General features: G+C 34.9%; 2 long non-coding RNA genes across 2 annotated transcripts; both read left to right on the forward strand.

The window, feature by feature from the left end:
• The first annotated feature begins 290 nt into the window (after positions 1–290).
• LOC127156366 (uncharacterized) lies at positions 291–8,450 on the forward strand. The gene is made up of 3 exons (XR_007825739.1): positions 291–497; positions 3,185–3,254; positions 7,804–8,450. It is a non-coding gene; the product is annotated as an uncharacterized LOC127156366 (long non-coding RNA).
• Positions 8,451–21,555: 13,105 nt separating this feature from the next.
• LOC127156298 (uncharacterized) lies at positions 21,556–24,223 on the forward strand. Its single transcript, XR_007825723.1, has 3 exons — positions 21,556–21,814; positions 21,914–22,059; positions 23,665–24,223. It is a non-coding gene; the product is annotated as an uncharacterized LOC127156298 (long non-coding RNA).
• The last annotated feature ends 127 nt before the right edge of the window (positions 24,224–24,350 follow it).

A 24,350-nucleotide genomic window follows, 5' to 3' on the forward strand; every position in this document is an offset into this window, starting at 1 on the left:
GCCTACATGTCTCCAGCTTCTGTTCCCTTCTCTCCCAGCATTACCGGGAAAAAGTCATTACCGCTGTAATTATTTTCAAGAAGATGTACTCAGAGAACTCGCAAATATCAGCGAATTGCCTTCTTTGATAAATACTATAACATCCAGGGGGGCTATTTTGCCGCACGATGCCGCGCTTGTATTTTTTTTTTTTTTTGGAGGTTGTCATGTTATTTTCCAGAGTATGTCCATTTAGAAGTAGGATGTTTTACCGCGTTTGCGTCCACGCGTTAATTGGTCGTAATTAAGGACACGCAAGCACCACAGAAAGGATGAGTGCGGTACGCATTGTGAGGTAGAGGCATGTTCGAAGGCAAACGTGTGGGCTGGTTCTGTCAGAGAGGCACAAGGCAAACAAAGCTGCTCGGTCATGTCTGAGAGCGCCATGAATAATCTCTGATTGAGCCCAATTATCACAGCAGACATATCTGACAGAAACAGAGGCGGAGGCAAAATGAGTAAGACCTATTAATATTTGCAAAAAACTCGCGCGCCCGCGAAAAAAAACACATCGCGTTCGCGCGAAAAGAGAACAGGCAAAACAATATGGTGCCGAAAGATCCAGAGGCGAAATTAGACCACCGTGTGTCAACACACAAAATGAAAGGAGGCACCTGTTTATAATAGTCACCTCCCTGGAAGAAGCTTATTTCTCCTGATGGGACCCCTACTGATGAGAGGAGACCCGACTAATCTTTATGTGACCTGTCCCTAGCCGCGGGGGACGGGGAGAACACAACGCGTGCCCGGCGGTACAATAGGCACATAGAGATTCGTATTGACAGCTTGCGGTCGGGGGTATCGTTTTGCTCCCCGGGATGGCATAATCACATTATGGATGAAAGTGAAGCGTTGTCTGTATTAATAGGCATCGAGTCAGGTGGGTTTTACCCCGGTGAGCCCCTGCGCCGGATAGACGGGTGGAAAACATTCAGGCGGTATGATTAGGGCAGTGCTGCCACCATGTGGCGACTGCGCTTGTGTGAACGTGTGTGTTAAAGGCAAGTTATGTTTAAAAGCCCTTAGGAAGTAAAATAACAAATGTTGTTTATTTTTTTTTAGAACATCTGAGAAGGCTTTTCACGGATTTATGAAGGTTTTATCACTTTATGCCAGTCAGTCAGTTGATTTATGTCAGTCAGAGGCGCTTTTCTCCATTAAGGCCAGAAGAGGGCAGCACTGATCGCAGTAGGTTCACTGTAATGGAAGATGTCAAAACACTTTATGTTGGTACGCTGTTACGCATACAGTTTCTCGTTTTCTGACTTACATTTCTCTTAATATATTTTTCTACGATGTTTTTGCTAGGATCAAACTCCAGATCAGACTGCGTGATTAGCTGTAAAACTACAGTTTTTGTAAAATCTGCCTGTTTGGTTTTGATTTGGTCAGATGTTATGAGAATTTAGGAGAAAAAATATAGATTTCGTTTTAAAATGACTAGTATTGAACATCATTGCATTCTCTGGGACCCATATACACTACCGTTCAAAAGTTTGGGGTCAGTAAGACTTGTAATAGTCTTTAAAGTAGTCTCTTATGCTCATCAAGGCTGCATTTATTTGATTAAAAATATACAAAAAAAACAAAACAAAAAAAAACAGTAATATTGCAAAATGTTTTTACAATGTAAAATAATGTTTTTTATTTTAACATACTTTAAAATAGAATTTATTCCTGTGATGAAAAGCTGAATTTTTATCAGCTGTTACTCCAGTCTTAAGTGTCACATGATCCTTCAGAAATCATTCTAATATGCGGATTTATTATTAGAATGATCAATGTTGGATAATATCAACAGTTGTGCTGCCAAATATTTTTTGGAACCTGTAATTTTTTTTTTCAGGATTCTTTCATGAATAACAAGTTTAAAAAGTACAGTGTTTATTCAAAATATAAATATTTTATAATGATGTAAATTATTTATTATTAACTTTTAATAAACTTTTAATTATTAACTTAATACATCCTTGGTGAATAAAAGTATAAATTTCTTTAAAAAAAAAAAAAAAAGACTGTTTTTGAATAGTAAGATTTTTAATGTTTTTTTTTAAAGAAGTCTCTTTTGCTCACCAAGCCTGCGTGTATTTGATTCAAAGTACATCAAAACAGTAAAATTTTGAAATATTTTTACTGTTTAAAATAATTGTTTTGTATTTGAATATATTTAAAAATCTAACTTATTGATTCAAAGCTGAATTTTTAGCATCATTATTCCAGTCACGTCATCCTTTAGAAATCATTCTAATATTCTGATTTGCTGGTCAAAAACATTTATGATTAATATTATTATGTTGAAAACAGCTGAGTAGAAATTTTTTCAGGTTTCTTTGATGAATAGAAAGTTCGGAAGAACAGCATTTGTTTGAAATAAAAATCTTTGGTGACATTATAAATGTCTTTATCATCCCTTTTGATCAATTTAAAGCATCCCTGATAAATAAAAATATTACTTTCTATAATTATAGTGTATAATATAGCATATAATGTTACAAAAGCTTTTTATTTCAGAAAAATGCTGATCTTTGGATCTTTCTATTCATCAAAGAATCCTGAAAAAACGACTGTTTTAAATATTGATAATAATAATGATAAAAAAAATGCTAATCAGAGTGATTTCTGAAGGATCATGTGACACTGAAGACTGGAGTCATGATGCTGAAAATTTAGCTTTGATCATTGGAATAAATTACATTTTAAAATATATTCAAATAGAAAGCAGTAATTTTAAATAGTAAAAATAATTAGCAATATTTCACAATATTACAGCATACTACAGCTTCTTTCAAAAACATTAAAAATCTTACTGTTCAAAAACTTTTGACTGGTATATTAATTTTTTAATTATATTATGATTTAATTGAATTTTCTTCCGATTTTTTTTCTCATGCACAGCTGTATTTACAGTAAAAATTAAAATTTAATCTAATATTCTCAGATTTTTTCCCCCTCATGTGCAGCTGTATTTACAGTAAAAACACAAAAGGCCGATTGTCCTGACCAAATAGGCTACAACAAGACAAATGCTTATGGGAAATGGCTAAAAAAGCAATCTCTCTCTGTCATATCCAATTAATGTTTATATAATTTGCCCACATGAGCCAGACTAATGATCCAAGTTATTGATTTCTCGCTCCACTTTTAGGAAAGCCTTCTCCGGAGGACGAGATCTGGGAGTTTATCCTCAAACGCAGAATAACAGCATGCTGTGTCAGGTATTTGCAGCTAAAACACATGCATTTGCTTTGGTTTGACGGGTTCTGTATGCATTTCATATTTTATGACTAAATCCTAGTGCTTTATAATGTTTTGTCTTCATTAAGATCCACTTGCGTGATGGCAGATATACTAGTAATAATAAGTATAAAACAGTGTTCAGTGTTGCGAAGCAGCTAATAATATTAGCTTTTCATTATTCTTCGTGTGGCGTATAAAATAAAGTGCGAGCCAATATTTATTGTTTGCAAACACATGCTTAAGACAGTTTATTCAGCATTAAATGCTTTAATGTGACTAACTCCTTAGCTGACATGAGGTCTATTGGAAATGCGCAAGAAGGGAGCTACAATTACACATAAATAAATATTCCTGACAGTGCTAACACAAAGGCTCTCAACGTGCATTAACCATAATCCCCACGGTTCCTGCTGTTTGACCATTTAATAAAACTCAATTAAATGTAGTCGCTCATAGAGCTTTTGTACAGAGATCCGTTACACAGTCACGGAAACCGCAGGCACAAGAGGTGTGTTTGTTGTGCGTAGTGTCGGTCTAGGATGTGTTAACACACCAGAGCCAAAACAAAAGGAATTAAAGTCTCATTCATGGCTGTTACATAAGCACTCCATTGAATATGCATCTCCAGGCCTGTTTGATACACAACAACTAACAATGACAGCGCCCCCATGTGGTTCGACAGCAGCCCCGCCCATTTGTAATCACACCACTGCTGTCTTAAGAAATAAAAGTATTAATGAAACAGTTGTGTTGTGCTTTGAAGGCTGACATCAGACTGTTTAGCATTTTTGAAGCTTGATCAAAGCAAAACTGAAGCATTTACACACATCACATATCTTCATCTATTCCAGCAACTGTGCTGTGATTTTATGCAATGTTTTAGCATTTATGCAATCAGATTAATTATTCATAAGCCTGGCTGTTGGTATCGTTCTGTATCTCACCACTAGGTGGCAATAGTTAGCTTTCTAACTGCTTGATCAGCGTTTCAATATTTCACCATGACCACAGTAGAATAAAGAGTGACTCAGACTTGCAATGATTTCACAAAGCTTTAATAGGAAAAAGCAAAACATGTATTTCTTATCTGCGTAGGTCAGATTTAATGTACACTATTCATGAAGTCTAAAATAATCATGCGTTGACGCTTAGCGTGGATGCCAAATTTAAACGAATGTGAGTGAAAATAAGGCTGTCCGTTCAATGTTGTACAACCTTACACACAAACGTATATAAAAATACAGTGAAACTATGCCGTGCAAACACACCCTATAGACACGTTTTACATTTTTATTTTGTGTTTTTTGCTGTTACATGATTGCATAATTCTTTTACAGAAATAATTGATCAAAGATGGATAACCCCCAGGCCATCTAAGATTTATATGGCTTGCTTTCTTCAGCTGATGAGAAATTTAGATTTTGGAGGAAAATGTTGGATTTTCCATCATTTAATGCAAGTCAACAGGGCGTGGGCCATTTTTGATGGTTCCAAATCCATATTTAGGCAGCTTTAAAGTAATCCACACAACCCCAGACAACAAATAAAGATCTTCTCTAACATTTGTAAGTAGGAAGTACATTTATTATTTTTTTTTTTTCTGAAAATGACTGATCGTTTCACTAGAGAAGACCCTTGTTTGTTGTCTGGGGTTGTGTGGATACTTTGAAGCTGCCTAAATATGGATTTTGGACCGTCAAAGATGGTCCACGCTGAGCCCCATTCATTTGCATTGGAGAAAAATGTTGCAATGTTTTGCTTTAAAAACTACATTTATTTTCAGCTGAAGAAAGAAAGTCTCATACTTCTTAGATGGCCTGGGGTTAGTATATAGTCAGGGAATTTTTATTTTTTGGGTGAACTATTCCTAAAATAACGCGATGTTTGTGAATTAACAGTTTGTTGCTGTTTTTTTTCTTTTTCACTATTACGTGATTGCATAACTCTTTTAAAGGAATAGGTTACCAAAACTGGAAATTTCCTGATTATTTCCTTACCCTCAGGCCATCCAATATGTATATGACTTTCTTTCTTTTGCCGAAAAGAAATTAAGGTTTTGTAGGAAAACATTCCAGGATTTTGCTTCATCTAATTCAAGTAAACAGGGCTCAGCGTTGGACCATTTTTTATGGTTTAAAATCCATATTTAGGCAGCTTTAATATAATCCACACAACCCCAGCCAACAAATAAGGGTCTTCTCTAACATTTGTAAGTAAAAAGTATACAATTTTTTATTTTATTCTAAAAATGAGTGATCGTTTCACTAGAGAAGACTCTTATTTGTTGGCTGGGGTTGTGTGGATACTTTAAAGAGGCCTAAATATGGATTTTGGACCGTCAAAGATGGTCCACGCTGAGCCCCATTCACTTGCATTGGAGAAAAATGTTGCAATGTTTTGCTCCAAAACCTAAATTTCTTTTCAGCTGAAGAAAGAAAGTCATATACACTACCGTTCAAAAGTTTGGGGTCAATAAGACTTGTAATAGTCTTTAAAGAAGTCTCTTATGCTCATCAAGGCTGCATTTATTTGATTAAAAATATAGAAAAAAAACAGTAATATTGCAGAATGTTTTTACAATATAAAATAATGTTTTTTATTTTAACATACTTTAAAATAGAATTTATTCCTGTGATGAAAAGCTGAATTTTTATCAGCTGTTACTCCAGTCTTAAGTGTCACATGATCCTTCAGAAATCATTCTAATATGCGGATTTATTATTAGAATGATCAATGTTGGATAATATCAACAGTTGTGCTGCCAAATATTTTTTGGAACCTGTGATTTTTTTTTTTTTTTTTCAGGATTCTTTCATGAATAACAAGTTTAAAAAGTACAGTGTTTATTCAAAATATAAATATTTTATAACAATGTAAATTATTTATTATTAACTTTTAATAAACTTTTAATTATTAACTTAATACATCCTTGGTGAATAAAAGTATTAATTTCTTAAAAAAAAAAAAAAAAAAAGAAACAATAAAAATGTACTGACCCCAAACTTTTGAACAGTAGTGTATATCTTAGATGCCCTGGAGGTGAATAAATAATCAGGGAATTTTAATTTTTGGTTGAACTATTTCTAAAACAACGCAATGTTTGTGAATTAACAGTTTGATACTATTTTTTTCTTTTCCGCTATTACGTGATTGCGTAATTCTTTTAAAGGAATAGTTTATCAAAAAAGGAAATTTCCTGATTATTTCCTCACCCTCAGGGCATCCAATATGTATATGACTTACTTTCTTCAGCTGAAGAGAAACTGAGATTTTGGAGTAAAACATTGCAGGATTTTCCTTCATTTATGCAAGTAAACAGGGCATGAGTTATTTTTGATGGTCCAAAATCCATATTTAGGCAGCTTCAAAGAAATCCACACAACCAGTATTTAATTTTTACTTTATTCTGAAAATGAATGATCATTTCACTAGAGAAGACCCTTATTTGTTGGCTGGGGTTGTTTGGATTACTTTGAAGCGGCTTAAACATGAATTTTGGACTGTCAAAAATGGTCCACGCTGAGCCCATTAACTTGCATATGAAAAAATATATTGAAATTTCTCTTTGGCTGAAGAAAGAAAGTCATATACTTCTTGGATGGCCTGGAGGTGAGTAAATATTTTGCCCAGAATTTTAATTTTTGGGGTAAAATAATGAACTCCACTCTTAAAGGGATAGTTCACTCAAAAATGAAAATTCTATCATTAATTACTCACTTTCATGTTGTTCCAAACCCATAAGACCTTCATCTTCAAAACACAAATTAAGGTATTTTTGATTAAATCTGAGAGCTTTCTGACCCTGTGTAGACAGCAATGCAACTGACGTTCAAGGCCCAGAAAGGTAGTAAGGAAATCATTAAAACAGTCCATGTGACGTCAGTGGTTCAACTGTAATTTTACGAAGATACGACAATACTTTATTCAACAATTATCTCATGTTAGTCTTTGCATCGTGGTACTCTTGTAAACACGTGTTGAAGACTGACACGGAAAAGAAGAAATTGTTGAATTAAGTTGTTATTTTTGTTTTCTTAGTGCACAAAAACCTGTCCTTGCTACCTTTCTAAGCTTTGACCTTGTCAGTTGCATTGCTGTCTATTCAGGGTCAGAAGGCGCTTGGATTTCATCAAAAATATCTTGTGTTACAAAGATGAACGAAGGTCTTACAGGTTTGGAATGACATGAGTCTGAGTAATTAATGACTCAATTTTCATTTTTGGTTGAACTATCCCTTCAAAGCGTAATTTTCACAACTGATATCTTCCGTAGTTTTATTGGAAAGCCTTATTTTTAGTCTCTTGTTGGCTGAATGTTTCACCAAGGTACTTAACAGTACAACCTAATGAACTAATCAGTCAAATTAGCCCTGATTAAGGTCCATGGTGTGATTAATGTAGCGTTCGTGGGTGGTATTAAGTGCTTGGTATGTGCTCATATTTTGACACCATTGAAATTGCAGGAAATTAACAGCATGGTGTATTTATTTGCATGTTCCTCTGTCTAAACAACTCCCCCTCTCTGCAGCAGTCTGGTCTGAAACCTGTCATGAATTTAAGGGGACGGAGATGTTGTCCAACCTATGGAAGGAAAACAGAGAGGGAGAAAATGAAAGGGAAAGAGAGGGCATCGTGCTGCTCGCAAACTGACAATTCCAGCGACTCTGTCAGACAGCAGTTGACTGCTACTCTGCTATTCCTGTTAGAGGGCTGAACCCACTCTGCCTTGTTGGCACAGATATTTTTAGCCCTGGCGTTTGGCAGAGAGACCAGCACTAAGAGTGATGGGGCCACACAGGCCTCCAACTGCAAAAGGGCAGTGGTGGGATGAAGAGGGCGGAGGCGGGCAAGGTCACATGAGGCCACTTGAGACGAGAGACTGGAGGATGAGGTGATGAGATCTGGTGATTGAGTCTTGTTGAATCTGTCTTTGACAAACTGTATCTTACACCTGTGAAAAGGCTAGCATGGTCATTTTCTTAAATATTCAATTTTATTTAGATATAAAACTACAACTAAAATGATGGAAATATATGGAATCCTGATTCTGGCACAGAATTAAAAATGAAAAAGGTAATTGCGACTGACCATTTTTCTCGCAATGCTGAGTTTATATCTCACAATTCACACAATTCTGAGAAAAAGTCCAAACTTTGAGACATAAAGTCACACTTCTACAAAAAAAATTTAGAATTGTGAGATATAAATTCTGAATTCTGACTTTTACAGAGTTTACATCTCACAATTCTGGGTTTATATCTTGATAATTCTTGATAAAACTTTTTTTCCTCAGGATTCTGAATTTAGATTTTAAAATTAATTTAATGGCTTTTTATCTCAAAATTATTTTCTCTCACAAAGTTTATATCTCACAATTTTTGAGTTTATATCTCACATGTCCAAAAAGCTTAAATTGTTTGATAAACTAAGCATAGACTTAATATGAGATAAACAAGCAAAATTGCACCAATAATTTAAAATATAGGCAGGTAAGAAAATGTATATTGTGAGATTTCACAATTTGAGAATTGTGAGATACAAACTCGCAATTGCGAGTTACAAAGTCATAATTGTGAGATACAAACTCGCAATTGCGAGTTACAAAGTCATAATTGCGAGATACAAACTCACAATTCTGACTTGACATTGTATAAATGCACAATTTCCAAGAAAAAAAACTAGTTTATATCTTGCAATTTTGACTTTATTCTCAGAATTGTGTGATACAAATGTGAGTGTCCAATTCTGAAAAAAAGTTTGAATGTCCAGTTGCGTTGAAAAAAAGTCAGAACTGCAAGAAATTATCTCATAATCTCAAAAAAAAAAACTTTTTACAGATACAGACTCACAATTGCAAGTTATAATGTCCAGTTCTGAGGGGAAAACAAAAGACTCATATTTTCTCAGAATTGCAAGTTTATATCTCAGAATTCTGACTTAACTTGCAATTGCAGTTTTCACTTCATTCTCAGAATTGCGTGATTACAAACTCACAATTCTGATTTTTTTTCTCGAGTTATAATGTCAAATTCTGGAAAAAAAAGACTCATATTTTCTCAGAATTGCAAGTTTATATTACATAGTTTATATAACTCGCAACTGAATTATATAAACTCACAAATGCATGAAAAATGTCAGAATTGCGAGAATTAAAATTACAATTCTGACTTTTTTTTAGAATTGCAAGTTGTAATGTCCAGTTTTGAGAATGGGGGAAAAAAAGACTCATATTTTCTCATAATTGCAAGTTTATATCTCACAATTCTGACTTAATGACTCACAACTGTGTTGTGATACAAATTCGTAATTTTTTTTTCTCATGTTAATGCCCAATTAGAAGAAACTCATATTTTCTCAGAATTACGAGTTCATATCTTGCATATCTTAAATAACTTGCAATTATGATGTATAAACTCACAATTGCATGAAAAAAGTAAGAATTGTGAGAAATAAAGTCACAATTCTGACTTTTTATTAGAATTGCGAGATACAAACTCACAATTGCGAGTTGTAATGTCCAGTTCTGAGAGTGGGGGAAAATAAGACTCTTATTTTCTCATAATTGCAAGTTTATATCTCAAAATTCTGACTTAATGACTCACAACTGCGTTATATAAATTCACAGTTACCGAGAAAAAGTTAGAATTGCGAGTTTATCTCTTTCAATTTTGACTTTTATTCTCAGATTTGCATGATACAAACTCGCAATTCTGACTTTTTTCTCAAGTTATAATGTCAGATTTTGGAAAAATAGACTCATATATTCTCAGAATTGCAAGTTAATATTTTACATTTCTGTAAATGCACTTGCATTATATAAACTCACAATTGCATGGAAAAAATTCAGAATTGCAAGATTTTAACTCGCAATTCGCAATTTTTTTCTCAGAATTGCAAGATACAAACTGATACAAAAGCAAGTCAGACTTTTTTCTCAAAATATAATGCCCGATTCTAGAAGAAATGGACTCATACATTTCTGACCTAATAACTCGCAGTTGCATTTGCGTTTTTTCTCCCAATTGTGAGTTTAAATAACGCAGTTCTGAGAAAAAGTATCCAAATGCAGTTTTGTCAGTGTGAGATCCAGTTTTTCCTCATAAAATGGCAAACACAGAGAAAGTTTAATTTGGAAAAATTGACGCTTATGAACCAGATCTTTTATTAGATCTTTTTAGCAAAAAGATTTACAAAACAGCTTCAAACCTGCTCATGAAATTGCGATTTGAATCAGACTCATTCTCAAACTCAGTTGTTCAGAATATAGCCTATATGTGCGAGAATAAATAGATAATTATACTACTGAGTGATTCTGTAATTAAAACAAAACTAGTTGTGAAAATCAATAGCTCCTTAGACATTTTATTTAGTGTGCAGCCCTGCATTAGTTGTGCTTGTTATTGCTCAGACTTTAAAAAAAACTGAGCTAAGGATTTATTTTTTACTTCTGTATTTTATTGTTTTCTTAGTAAGATGTCTTTCACGTCTTTAACCGCTGTTTGCTATCACAGGACTGCCAAAACAGCCTAACCTCTTCACAGTGTATTGCCTCATCTTTCCCTCATAAACCTTTTTGTTTTGCAGACTCTTTGTGCCCGGATTGTATAATGGCTCCTCCTCAGTTACTGATAGACTTCTTTCCCGCCTTTTAGCTCTCTTCCCATCAGCCTCTCAGCAGGTCTCTTTCTTAGATCCACCTGTCTGTGTGCCGAGCTCTGCGGAAAGCACTAACATATTCCCTTTGTTAGCCGTGCCTCCTACACAATTTGTCTCCGCATGGATGACCTTGACTGCTCCAATCCCAAAATAGACCCCGCGCACAGGTGTTTTTTTATCCCTTCCTCAAGACTGTATTATCGCATGCAGGTTTTCTTTCTATAAATGGAAGATCCGAATCTTACGCTATCAACCCTCTCCTGCCAAGTCAAAGCAATCTGTCGTTTGGCATTCAGCTCTGCCGATTACTTGTTGCTATGTGAAAGTTTGGCGGATGGGTTTATGTTTGGAATGTTGTCACATCTCTGGAATAAATTGTCTGTCCGTTTAGTTTGTGCTATAAATACTGCATTTGTAGGCCTGTATATTGAAAAGGTAAACATTTGGTTGTTATCCACAATGAAACAATGGTTGCACTGACAGACATGACAGCTCAATTTTGTTTTCCTGGCCTGAGTAATTAAGGTAAATAATTCAGTCTGCGAACAAATTTGACAGCTTTGTGTCTAAGCAGAGTTGTATGATTCCCACAGCTTTATTTTAAATTAAACATTGTTTTAGTGTAATGCCTTACAAGGTAGCTCACTACGTAGAGCTAGCGTAATGCTAGCAACATCAAGGTCATGGATTTGATTCTCAGATAACATTTAAAATGTGTCCTATCAGGTGTATGTTTGATGCAAACATGGCAGGTTAGCATCACAATGTTTATCAAAAGATACTTAAAGTACTTACATTAATAGCTAACATATGCAATTAGCTATACACTGTAAAAAATAAAAAACACAATTTGTTGAGTCGGCTTAAAATAATTTGTTACCCTGCTGCCTTAAAATCTTAAGATCAGTCAACTAAAATACGTTTTGTCAACTTGAAATGTTAAGTTGTACTAAGTAACAACTTAGCTATTTGTGTTTGCTAAACCTAACAGATGGGTAAGTAACCCAGCTGCCTTAAACTTTTAAGTTGATTCAAATCAAATATCTAAGTTGTCACTTAGTATAATTTAACATTTCAGGTTGGATAAACTTTTTTTTGAGTTGACTGAACTTAAAATTTTAAGGCAGCCAGGTTACAAATTATTTGACTCAACAAATTGTTTTTTACAGTGTAGAAGTGCTAGTAAATTGCAATACATGGAAAATCAGATAAAAAAATACATAGACAATGTATAAAAATGGTAAAAATGAGTGAGTAATAAGCTGAGATATGAAGTCAAGAAGAATGTGCTAACAAGTTGGTAACCAAACAAAGCAGAAATCTAGATAGATAGCAAAATCAACAACAGATGTGCTAGCAATCTGCAAACTGAGTAGAGCTAACATCAAATAAGCAATAGAAGTGCTAGCACACTGCTGACAGAGCAAAAGTGGTCTGCTTAGCTTACTATAACTATAGAAGTGCTATCAAGTTGCTAACAGAAAATCTGATTTAAAGATCCTAAATATATGAAATCAACAATAAGTGCCAGCTGGTAACTGAGTGAAAAAGAAATAATACTTAGCTAATATATATCAAAATGGATGTTCTAGCAAGCTGCTGCAGAGAAGATCAAAATACACTAACATGAAATTACCTATAGTATAAACTTTTTTTTTTTCGCAATTGCGAGTTTACATCTTGCAATTCTGACTTTTATTCTCAGAATTATGTGATAACTCACAATCTGTCACAATCACAAACTTTCAATTCTGTTTTTTTTTTCAGAATTGCATGGTATAAACTTGCGAGTTATAAAGTCAGAATTGCGACAAATTAACTCACAATTCTCACACTTTTTCTCAGAATTTCGTGATATAAACGTGCAACTGCGAGTTATAGTCGGAATTACATGACATAACCTCGCGGTTCTGACTTTTATTCTTAGAATCATGTTAAACTCGTAACTCTGCAGTTCTGACTTTTTTTTTCTTAGAATTTTGCGATATAAACGTACCGTTGTAAGTTATAGTCAGAATTGTGAGATATAAACTCGCAGTTCTGGCTTTTATTCTCAGAATTGCATTATATAAACTTGTAATTGGCGAGTTATAGTCAATATTGTGGGAAATAAATGTGCACTTCTGACTTTTTTTCTCAGAATTTTGCGATATAAACTTGCAGTTCTGACTTTTATTCTCAGAATTGTGTGATATAAACTTGCAATTGCGAAAAAAAAAAAATCAAAATTGTGAGATTTAAATATTTAAAATATAAACTCAGAGTTCTGACTTTTTTTCACCCAATTGCAAGTTTAGTCAGAATTGCGAGAACTTAACTTGCAATTCTGACTTTTTTCTCAGAATTTCCTGATATAAACTTGCAATTGTGAGTTATAGTCAGAATTATGTGATATAACCTCGCAGTTCTGACTTTTATTCTCAGAACTGTTATATAAACTCGTAATTGCGAGTTATAGTCAAAATGGCGAGAAATAAACGTGCAATTCCAACTTTCTTCTCAGAATTTTGCAATATAAACATGCAATTGCGAGTTATATTTTAAATAAATAAACATTTTTAATATTTAAATCTCACAATTCTGAGTTTTTTCTCGCAATTGCAAGTTTATATCAAGTCAGAACTGCAAGTTTATATCTAACAGTTCTGACTTGTTAACTTGCAGTTGCAAGTTTATATCTCAGTATTCTGAGGAAAAAAGTCAGAATTGCAAGATAAAAAGAAACAAATCAAAGAAGATCAAAAATATAGTGCTAGGAAGCTACTCTTATGAAAATGAACCACTTTATTACAGTAAAACCTTCTCATAAGACAGGAGCGGTCATTTGTAATTTAAAGGGTCTGGCTTCCGGTCTCATTCACATCTAGCTATTTTTAACTGTACAAAACGGCTCATTTTGCTGCTTGATATTGCAAATTGGTGTCTTACCATATTATTTTAATGTATTATCTTAATTGTGAACACACTGTTTTTTTGTAGTGCAAACAGGCGAGCTAATACACTACAGAAACATTCAACTTACATTAGCAAGCAATAATAAACCTGTCCTTCTCTGAGCAAAATGACATTTGTTTGAAATGCACAAGGTGGATTTGGGATGAGATGGACGCCGCATGATATCTCCAGTAGACCTCGGGGTTGAAGCATAAGTCTCTGTGGATGCGACTGGCTACTGTGCCACAGGCTCGCTGTCCTCATCCTCAAGAAATAACTTGCCTGTAGCCTGCTGCTGTGCCATTTCTTAGTGTGAATAGAGTCTATGTGTTGCCAGTGGTTATAGATGCTATCAGTCAAGCACCACACATGCCTGTACCTGCGCTCTCTCTGACGCCGGCAGCCAATCTATATTCCGCCGGAATGTCGAGAGCACGTGTTAGCTGACAAACAAATAAAGGCAACAGTCACTTTGATGGGGAGGAGACGAGAAAATGAGAATTTGAACGAAGTTTGACAATAATTCCCACGCTCGATGCATTAGCGGAAAGATGGTTTCTCACTTCTAAGGTCTGAGATGGAATTAAATATCCACCCTACTGGGTTTTTGTCACCGTTCCTCTGTAAAGCCGCAGCGATTTCACATCTCTCCGCGGCGGGTCTTTGATATTAATGCGGGTGTTTTTTTCCCTCATTTTTTCCTTCTGTTATTACTCTCTCCATTGAAAAAAGCGGTATAGTCAGAGAAATTCGACTGTCCCAGAATAAGGCTGTCCTTAAAGGAGAAGTCCACTTCCAGAAAATTTTTTTTACAGATAATGTACTCACCCCCTTGTCATCCAAGATGTTTGTTTGTTTCTTTCTTCAGATGTAAAGAAATTATGTTTTTTGAAGAAAACATTTCAGGATTTTTCTTCATATAATGGACTTCTATGGTGCCCCCGAGTTTGAACTTCCAGAATGTGGTTCCCATTCACCATCCCAGCTGAGGAAAAAGGGTCTTATCTAGCGTATTAATTGGTTATTTTAATAAAAATAATACAATTTATATACTTTATAATGCCGAACGCTCGTCTTGTTTTGCTCTGCCTGAGCTGTTTTTTCCGGTACATGACAGTTAGGGTATGTTGAAAAACTCCCATCTCATGTTCTCCCTCAACTTCAAAATCGTCCTATTTTGCTGTTTTACCTTTTTTGTTAAGGGTGTTTGATCTTCTTTGCATGTTCACTTTGCAAAGACTGGGTCTGTACTTCTACAGCAATGTAGGATGATTTTGTTGAAGATTTTGTTGGATGATGAAGTTTAGGGAGTTTTTCAACATACCCTAACTGTCTTGAACCAGAGTACACAGAGTTCAGGGAGAGCAAAACAAGGTGAGCGTTTGAGATTAAAAAACTTTTTTTAAATTTTTAAACCCTTCTTCCTCGGTTGGGATCATTTACAACCGCATTTGGGATAGATTAAAGCCGCATTTAAACAGCATTTTGGGGCACCATAGCAGTCCACTATATGGAGAAAAATCCTGAAATGTTTCCCTTAAAAAACATAATTTCTTTATGGCTAAAGAAAGAAAGACATGAACATCTTGGATGACAAGGATACATTATCTGTAAATTTTCATTCTGGAAGTGGCCTTCTCCTTTAAAATCGAGATCTTCATTTAGCAACTGACCCAGACTCATTCACACGGCTGTTAATCTGAGGCAAATGTTTCATAAAAACATTCTGCTTAAAAGTCAATTGCTTAATCTGTAAATAGTGTTAATAACCCAACTTCTGACCTCTGGCAATTAGTCTGAGCGTTTAAAAACCCTCTCACAGTCAGGTGTTGCCTTCACACTGAGATATTTCCGCTTTCTCTGATTTATGAATTCTAGTCGGTAAGTAACAGTAATTTTTTATAATGCTTAATTAAAGTGGTCATTAAATAACGACTCTCCTGCTGTATTTTTCAAGCGTAATCACATCGGTGCATTTCGCTTTGAAAGACCGACTTGGCATAATATTAAAGTCTATAGCGTCTGAAGCACAGTTCGCTCCTTTTGTTTTTAATATACAGCCATAAAACATCTTTTTATGCTTGTGAATTTAGTAGGCTGTGTGAAGAGAATCTAAGCACAGTCGTTTTAATATTATTTATGGAAACATGTATTACCTTCATGGTTTTCACCCTGGGTTAATTTGACTCTGGAAGCGTTTGTGTGCGAGTAAGTAGTTTCCATATGTTTCTCCAGATGATAGTAATGTTGTTGCCCTCTGCTGGTACAATAGATAATTAGCCCTGTCAAAATGACCTTTCAATACTAGGAATAATTTATGCCTCAATAGAGAAAAATAACAACTGTGTTTCTCTTTGGCTGTGCATTTTTTCTGTAAAGCGACTTTAAGGTTCACTCAACAACCCAACACATTTCTGAACTGGACGGCCCCTCGATACTCCGTCTGTTGACAGATGTCTCATGTTTTGCTCAACATCTTTAACTCTGTGGCACACATGTCAGTGCGCTCTTGGACAAAGGCTTCTCTTTGAAAATGACATCTGCGCAGGCCACAGAGGTGACCATAAGGCCAGGGGTTGTGTCCTGCAGGCATCTCCCTGCTGGTAAATTCAAACTGTGGCTCAGAGGTCCACGGCCTGCAGGACAGAACTGTCGCTTTCAGCCCTGACAGACCGTCTGCCATGTGTTTCTTTTCTTGCCTCACAGATTACAAATCAAATATAGTTGTAGGACGTAAATGAATGCTTTGACCCAAAATTAAAATGTACTCACCCACAGGCCATCCAAGATGTAGATGAATTCTTCATTGAAACAGATTTGGAGAAGTTTGGCATTACATCACTTGCTCACCAATGGTTCCTCTGTAGTGAATGGGTGCCATCAGAATAAGAGTCTAATAAAAACATCACAATAATCCGCAGGTAATCCACACAACTCCAGTCCATCAATTAATGGCTTGTGAAGCAAAAAGTTTGTTTGTAAGAAGCAAATGCATCTTTAAGGCATATTTAACTTTAGTCTGTAGCTTCTGAATTAAAATCCTCTATCCGACATCCTCCAGTGAAAAAGGAGTTTTGTCTAAATTAGTAGAGAAATATGCACAGATCAAGCACCATTTACAAATCAAGCACCGTCACTTACAGTTTTATGCAAAAATTTGGGAACCCCTTGCAGAATTTGTAAAAATGTGAATAATTTTAAGAAAATAAGAGAGATCGTACAAAATGCATGTTATTTTTTTAATTTAGTACTGTCCTGAGTTTCACATAAAAGGTGTTATATGTGTTAAAACCAGTCATAAGGGTCAATTTTTCAAAATAGGCTTTCCATTGATGTATGCATCTTTTGCATATTTAAACTGTTTTCAGCAGTGACTGTATGGTTTTGAGATCCATCTTTTCACACTGAGGATGATTGAGAGACTCAAACACAACTATTAAGAAAGGTTTAAACATCGCAAGGAAATGCAATGCATTAAGAGCTAGGGGGTGAAAACTTTTTGAATTTGAAGATCAAGGTAAATTGTACTTAATTTGTCTTCCAGGAAACATGAGAGTATCTTCTGTTGCTTCCAGATAGCAGTATTATATTGAAAAAAAAAAGATATTTCAACAAAATAAGATAAATTTGGACATTTTCGGCCTGTTCAAAAGTTTTCACCCCCACCCCACTCTTAATGCATCATGTTTCCTTCTGGAGCATCAGTGAATGTTTGAACCTCTTTTAATAGTTGTGTGTGAGTCTCTCAGTTGTCCTTAGTGTGAAAAACCATACAGTCACTGCTGGAACAACCATCTCAAAACAAAAAACAGTCGTAGATCATCCAGGTTACCACACACAGTATTAAGAACTAAGGGTTCCCAAAATTTTGAAGGGGGTTATTTTAATAATTTCAGCTGTTTGCTGGTCTTGTGGATTATATGTAAACATCTTTCATGTAAAATCTCTTACTCAGGACAGTACTAAATAAAACGGTAACACGCATTTTCTGTGACCTCTCTTATTTTGTTAAAATTATTCATATTTTCACAGATTCTGCAAGGTAAGACATCAACAATCATCTTAGAGAACCATCAATCTGAGAAGAGTAATACGGAAATTTCCAAACAATTTGAAGTTTATTCACAAGTGGAAGACATTTAAAACAGACACCTCTTCTTCCAGGAGTTGACGTCCCACAAAATTGACCCCAAGATCAGACTGTGTAAAGCTCAAAGTAATGGCAGACAACCCAAGAACTACACCTCAGACTCTACAGGGCTCAGTTAACATGTTAAATGATAAAGTTCATGACAATACCATTAGAAAAACATGGGACAAAAATGGCATGTTTGGAAGGCTTGGCAGAAGAAAGCCTCTTCTATCTAAAAAAAAAACCTTGCAGCACAGTTTAAGTCTGCAAAGTTACATCTGAACAAAACACAAGCCTTCTAGAATAATGAACAGACGAGACTGAAGTGGAGATGTTTGGCTATAATGCACAGCGCCAAGTTTGGTGAAAACCTAATGAGCATATCAGCACAAACACCTCATACCAAAAGACAAGCATGCTGGAGGAGGGCTGGTCATTTTGGGCTTGTTTTGTAGCCAAAGGACTTGGGCACCTCGCAGTCATTTGGCCATGAACTCCTCTGTATGTCAAAGTATTCTAGAGTCAAATGCGAGGGCATCTGTCCGACATCTAAAGTCGGGCCAAAATTGGGTTATGCAACAGGACAATGATCCCAAGCACACCAGCAAATCTACAATAGAATGGCTGAAAAAACAAGAATCAAGGTGTTGCAATAGCCCAAAGTCCAGAGCTCATCCTGACTCAAATGCTGTGGTGAGAGCTGTGCATAAGCAAATGCCCACAAACCTCAATAAACTGGAGCAACGTTGAAAAGAAGAGTTTTTCCTCCAGAACAATGTGACAGACTGATAAAGTCACACAGAAAATGAATGCTTCAAGTAACTGCTGCTAAAAGTGGATCTACAGGCAACTGACTCATAGTGTGTCCTAACTTTGCCACGCATGAACTTTAACTCTTGGCTGTATTTTTCTTAAATAAATAATGACACTGTGTGATATGTCAAGTGATGATGTTTATCTGAGGATTTAGTTTCCAAATTTTAAGACCTGCCAAGGACCAGATAATTTTTTATTATGTCCTGATGAAATTCAATAGGGTGTCCTAACTTTTTTACATGACTGTATATATATATATACCAGAGGTCGTGTGAAGCGAAAATTCTCCATCATTGACGGAAATTTTTTATCAGTGACGGAAAAATCTGAAGGCCGTCCGTCATTTTGACAGATTACACTGAGGGTAATCTATTGTAAATTGTAGCTGTAATTCCCACCCCTGTCCAGTTGGTGGTGAGTGCGCTCCAGTGTGACAGCAGAGCATTGGATACAGAACAAAAACGAAACTGTCACAAATGTTTTCCTATGCGCTTGATTATGCACAAGCGAGTACACAGAAAGTACAACGATCTATCACACCACATTAAAGAGCACCAAAATGGTATTTATTGTTTGAATTTACTAAGGAAATTAACAGAATTTAAAATCTGTGACTTTGTTATATATCAAAAGTAACACAAAGCCTAGCCTATTGCTATTTATTGGTTGGAAGATGCACTATGTACTGTCCATTCATCAACTTAAAACAGCATAGACTAAGAGATTGATTGTGATTTAAGAATCGATATTGGTTCGTTAAATTAAAGAATCTATTAAAATCGAGAAATCTATATATATATATATATATATATATATATATATTTTTTTTTACCCAGCCCTAGCTTATTTTGTTGTTTTTAATCAATTTAATTAAAAACGAAAATGTGAACAAAAATAAAAGCTATTAAATGTGTTATTCTAATTAAAATATGAAAAATATATGACGGGTAATAATAGATTATGATGGACTTTTTACAACCCTGTCTGTCAAAATGAAGTCTAGCGCAACCTCTGATATATTTACATATATATATATATATATATAGAGAGAGAGAGAGAGAGAGAGAGAGAGAGATGCTATTTACACTGAGTAAAAAAAGCAATTCGATTCTATTTAGACTGTGCAAATAGCTATAGATTATATTTAGACTATGTTAAAATAGCAGGATTTTCTGCTATTTATAATATTTATTGCAAATAGAGGCAATTATCTGCACCTTAGTATTAATACACTATAAAACAGTATGCAGTAATAATGTATTGAGTGTAAATTATAGTATTAATTCAAATTAAAAAGGCGGATTTGAACTCGGGTCGATCGCGTCAAAAGATTAACAGCATGCACTTTACCAAGTTACCGGATCATCTATCTATGTGTGTGAGTTGTTTACTTACTTTTTAAAATTAGTCTTCCCATTAACGTTGTTATATTGTTCTTCCAGACTGATTTGCGAAATGCGCACGAACAGAAGAAGCGGGATTTAACGCATGAACCAATCAGAGCCAAACATAACCAGTCATATCCAATCATATCGTGATGGAGGCAACTTTTCCCCTTTCAATCTCAGTTACCCCCCCACCAGACTCACTGCACACTTTAGGGAGTCTGTTAAAACTCAATGGGCTCAGGGGAGGCGAGAGAGACACGGACTTCCGCTGTAATTTTACCTGCTGGTGTTGCTGTTGTGTTTTTGTACTATGAATTTTTTTCTCATCCAATTTTTTTGAGGAGACCCTGCCTTTGCCTCTTCGGAGGAAATGCCCCTGATATATAAAAGACATATATTTGTTTGTAATATTTTGGACAAACAAAGTTCAGCAGTGAAATCTTATAAATTATGCACACTCTTAGCCCTCTGGACGTGCTGACTACTTCAATAAAGTCTTATTATATTCAGTGTACCTGAATAAATATTCAAATTCATAGCACAAATGCTTTGCATAGATAAATGATTACTAAGAACACAGAACAACGCGGCAGAAATGCAGCATTCGGACGGGGGGGAATCAGTGCGCACCGGCAGGATGATGAAAAGGAAGCTTCCCACTGTGCTTATTGAAATGCATCACAATCATTTGACATGCAAGAAATCTCCAGGCGGATTTGCTGGCAGGGCTTCTGAGCTGCAACCTTTTGAGACCTTCCAAAAGCAGAAAATTTGTTGTTTTCCAGATTCCAGATTCCAGATAAGTTTCTTATATGTGTAGTCTTTTAAATGTATTAATGTCCCCCAAAAGCACAAGTATTTCTGATTCTCAGTTGTCATTTTGATGCATTTCGTTATGATTCATCTATGCAGATTATAGGCAGACATATAACATCCCCAGAGTTTGTGATACCTTATTTGCTCCTGTCACTTGTCACAGTTTGACATGTAGGAGGACATGCTACATGCAGAATATGTAGGAGGGATTTTGAGCTGTAATGTCATGCTGAAATGGCCTATTTTAACTCCTGCTCAAGAGATTTGTTTTCGGCTGATCTGATTTTCTGATCTGTGCTCAGAAAAGTGCCATGTCTTAAGTGTAACTAACTATGTGTATATCTACAGCATTACATAACTTGCTCACCAGTGGATCCTCAGCAGTGAATGGATGCTGTCAGAATGAGAGTCCATCAATTAACATCTTGTGAAGTGAAAAGACAGCGTGGACAGCAATGCCACTGACTTGTTCAAGACCCAGAAAGGTAGAGAGGACATCATTAAAATAGTCCATGTGACATCAGTGGTTCAACCATAATGTTATTAAGCTACAAAAATACTTTTTGTGTGCTAAGAAAACAAAAATAACGACTTTAAAATAACATTTGTCTCTTCCGTTAAGGTTGAACCACAAATGTCACGTTTTTAATGATATCCTTACTAGCTTTCTGGGCCTTTAATGTGTCAGTTGCATTGCTGTCTATGCCGGGTCAAAAAGCTCTTGGATTTCATCAAAAATATCTTAATTTGTGTTATGAAGTTGAACTAAGATCTTACAGGTTTGGAGCGACATGAGGGTGAGTAATTAATAACAGATTTTTCATTTTTGTATAAACTATCAACATAAAACATGAAATCTAAGCTAAAAGACATTTTTAATTTTTATTTCACTTTAGGTCCAGTTTTTTTTTGTTGCAAAAACACCCCCCAAAAACGGACTTGACATGAACAAGACCTGATGTGAACAAGCCATATGTCTTGATAATTTGCATACAATGTTCAGCCGCTTGAAGACATTTCGTGTCCAGCTTGATTCCAATTTGTAAGTACGAGACATTTCAATAATGAGGTTTTACATGCAAGATCTATCATCCTCAATGTTACAAGTGATGAATTAATCTGCTGCAAAGGCAAGAACGGTTTTACTCATTAGGGAGACCAGGGAGTGTTGTAACATATTTTGTTTCAAAGTTAGCGTTATTTTTTACTACATACACTACCAGTCAAAAGTTTTTTTAAAGAAGTACCTTCTGCTCACCAAGCCTGCATTTATTGGATCCAAAGTACAGCAAATACAGTAGACATTTAAAATATTTTTACTATTTAAAATAGCTGTTTTCAATTTCAAAAATATTTTAAAATGTAGTTTATTTCTGTGACCAAAGCTACATTTTCTGCATCATTCCTCCAGTCTTCAGTGTCACATGATGCTCCAGAAATTATTCTAATATGCTGATTTGCTGCTCAAGAAACATTTTTTTTATTATTATCTATAGGTTCAAGACCCAGAAAGGTAGAGAAGGCATCATTAAAATAGTCCATGTGACATCAGTGGTTCAACCATAATGTTATGAAGCTACAAAAATACTTTTTGTGTGCTAAGAAAACAAAAATAATGACTCTAAAATAACATTTGTCTCTTCTGTTAAGGTTGAGCCACAAATGTCACATGGACTATTTTAATGATATCCTTACTAGCTTTCTGGGCTTTTAATGTGTCAGTTGCATTGCTGTCTGTGTAGGGTCAAAAAGCTCTTGGATTTCATAAAAAATATCTTAATTTGTCTTATGAAGTTTTAAACATTTTTACTATTTAAAATAGCTGTTTTCTATTTGGATATATTTTTAAAATGTAATTTATTCCTGTGATCAAAGCTAAATTTTCTGCATCATTCCTCCAGTGTTCAGTGTCACATTTTTATTATTATTATTATTAATATTTAAAACAGTTCAGTAATTTTTTTTTATTCTTTGATCAATGTATGAATGTATAATGTTACAAAGGATTTCTATTTCAGAAAAATGCTGTTCTTCTGAACTTTCTATTTATCAAAGATACCTGAAACAATTCTACTCCGCTGATTTCAAAATGAAAATTATAATACTTTTTTTTTTTTTTTTTTTGAGCAGCAAATCAGAATATTAGAATGATTTCTGAAGGATCATGTGACTGGAGTAATGATGCTAAAATTCAGCTTTGAAATCACAGGAATAAATTACATTTTAAAATATATTCAAATAGAAAATAGCTATTTTAACTAGTAAAAAATATTTCTACATTATTCTATTTTTGCTGTGCTTTGGATCAAACAAATGCAGGCTTGGTGAGCAGAAGATACTTCTTCACAAAAAAAGAATCTTACTGTTCAAAAACTTTTGACTGGTAATGTATGTCAAATTTGATATAATATTCCCAATATGATTTGCTACACATTACAGTATCACATTATAAACCATACTGTGTGACAACACTTTCTGTTGTCCCCTTCTGTCTTTGTCTAAAAACAATTTATTGTGAGCCTGATTCAAAACTGATCATAAAAATAAATCATAATGGACCGAATATAAAGCTTTGGACTTCCTCCAAAATGCAGCCACAAATGTTTTGTCTAGGTCACTTCCCATCATTTCTATTTCACTTTTTCAGACTGAGTACTGAACTATACTCATTCTGCTCCAGCCGAGTCACAGTGACACAGCTCGCTTGTTTTTGCCGGTAAAATATGGTGTGTTTTCCCCTCCCTCCTTTTGGAGCATCCAGACCTGTAAGTTGAGGGTGTTGCAATGTGTTTTTTCTTTTATTTTGGTGCTGTTCTGCTGAGCAGACAGACCCTAAAGAGAAATCCCATTTCAAATTAAATTTAAATGACCCCCCAAGCTCATAAACAGTGGGTCGCCTGACAGCCTAATTTATAATTCAGCACTGAGCTAGGGGCTCCTGGTTTGATGTTAAGGAAAGGCAGCCTGAGAACGAGTCTTTGCATCTGACTCTGAAGAACATGAAACCTATGTATGTATGTATGTATGTGTGTGTGTATATATAATGCAATAAAAACAGTATTTTTTGTTTTCAAAAATGTGAAATACTACTACAGTTTAATACAACTGTTTTCTATTTTAATATGTAATTTATTCCTGTGAAACAAAGATGAATTTTCAGCATCATTACTCCAGTGTCACATGATCCTTCAGAAATCATTCTAATATGCTGATTGGTATTTACTTATTATCAATTATCATTGGTGCTCAATTTTTATTAATGATTCTTGTTATTATTAGTGTTTTCCCTTTTTTTTTTTTTTTTTGTGGAAACCATAATGCATTTTTTCCAGA

Source organism: Labeo rohita, chromosome 25 (genome assembly GCF_022985175.1).
Source record: "Labeo rohita strain BAU-BD-2019 chromosome 25, IGBB_LRoh.1.0, whole genome shotgun sequence".
In the NCBI taxonomy this organism is placed as follows: Eukaryota; Metazoa; Chordata; class Actinopteri; order Cypriniformes; family Cyprinidae; genus Labeo; species Labeo rohita.